General features: G+C 38.5%; 1 pseudogene; it reads left to right on the top strand.

Annotated features, from left to right (window-relative positions):
* The first annotated feature begins 644 nt into the window (after window positions 1–644).
* On the top strand, window positions 645–993 carry LOC115305607 (annotated as a pseudogene).
* Window positions 994–1,690: the final 697 nt, after the last annotated feature.

Raw genomic sequence — 1,690 nt, 5'->3', positions numbered from 1 at the left:
GCTAGTTTCCCCCAAGGCTATGACAACATCTTATGTTTTCTTCTAAGATCATTAGTGTTCTACCTTTCATATTTAGATCTACAACCCAACTTAAGTGACTTTTATATATGGTGTGAGGTAGGAGCCAACATTCATTATTTCCACATGAATGTTTAGTTGACCAGTCATTTACTGAGAAGTTTATCCTTTTCCCACTGAACTAGGTGTCATACTTGTCACATAAATCAGTGATCCTACATATGTTTATTAGGGCCTTGTCTTTAAAAGTCCACTTTTAAGTGGCCTAAGCCCTTATAGCAAAAGTAATCTGCCAGAGCCTTCTCAAACATTTGGTTAACTCAGAGCAAGGATCTGGGTTTTGAAATCTGTTTTTTTCACTGTGCCCAGATAATATTTGATAAAATGGAATAATTGTCCATAATCTCCTAAATTCACAATTCCAAAACTGTCAATTTACCTAACCAGAAAGCAACTGAACCGGTGCTGGGTAAGTTCTCATAGATGTGTCCATTATTATCACTGTAATAACCAATGTAATTAATAACTATAATTCTAGCTGTGCCCTGTTGACCAGGGCAGACCTATGGGAAAGTGCTTCAGGGCAGACCTGGTTGTACTCTGTCTGGTCAGCGTGAAAGAGAACAATGTGGTAGGTCTCTGGCCCCCTCATGCCCATATATTGGATTGGCTTTTGATATGAAGCACTTGTCACCTGAAGCAGTGGTGGGATCATTGCTATGCAAAAGCAGGCAGAGTCTGGTCACTGGTTGCTGGGTTTCTTTATGGTAGCTTAGCCGGCCTGGTGCTCATCAGCTGCCTGAGGATCCAAGGAACATTTGGGTTTCCCTACCTACATCTGGAACCTGAGCTGGTGTTTTAGGAATGAGATTCTATCACTCTGGAAAATTTATGCCTACAGGCTGAATCATGGGTGCCAGTTTGCCGCCGGTCACCAAACTTGCAATTAGTATCTTGAATAGACCTTATCAGTAGCTGTCATGTCCCAACTTGGAGTCATGAAGAATTTAAAAACTTCCACTATTTTTACTATATTAAGAGAAAGAAGTGTAGCATTTTCACATATTCTGTATTTTACTTAAAACACAACACAACAAAACAGATGACATGAACTTCAATGATAATGACAAATCAGTCATTATCATCACAACCTTCAAGAGACGGGTGGTATACAACCCAAGAGCTTTTGGTTATACTCTCACACAGTTTGGGTCTTGTATGTTGATGTTCTCTCTTCTCTCTGTATCTATAGGTAAAGTGTCAGAGGTAAAATCTTAAGCATCAACATTGGGGGCCCTGAAATCCCATGCTCTTCTCAGAATGGTGTGAAAAAACTCTTTTTTGAGCTAAAGCTTTCTGTTCTTTGGTTCATCTTAGAGCACAGACCTATTTTGGAATTAACGTCAAATGAAATATCAATGAAAATAAAGTTTACCATAAACAATAGAGATAGTAATGACCCTAATTCTAAAGCCGTCTCGGTCTTCTAGAAATAACCTTTTGTCCCAGGCCTACTCTACTCAAACTGGCTTGGGTTGGTTTTAGACTTACATCAAGGTAAGTGGTTGTGAACTTCCCTGTGATTTGTTCTCTAAAAGTATGTATCTAATCCATACACTAAAACATTAAATGTCTACTTCCCTATTAAAATAAAATTCTTTCAAATTAAAGT

This window comes from Suricata suricatta, chromosome 10 (assembly GCF_006229205.1).
Source record: "Suricata suricatta isolate VVHF042 chromosome 10, meerkat_22Aug2017_6uvM2_HiC, whole genome shotgun sequence".
NCBI classification, from domain to species: domain Eukaryota; kingdom Metazoa; phylum Chordata; class Mammalia; order Carnivora; family Herpestidae; genus Suricata; species Suricata suricatta.
This window is presented reverse-complemented; position numbering and strand designations above follow the sequence as displayed.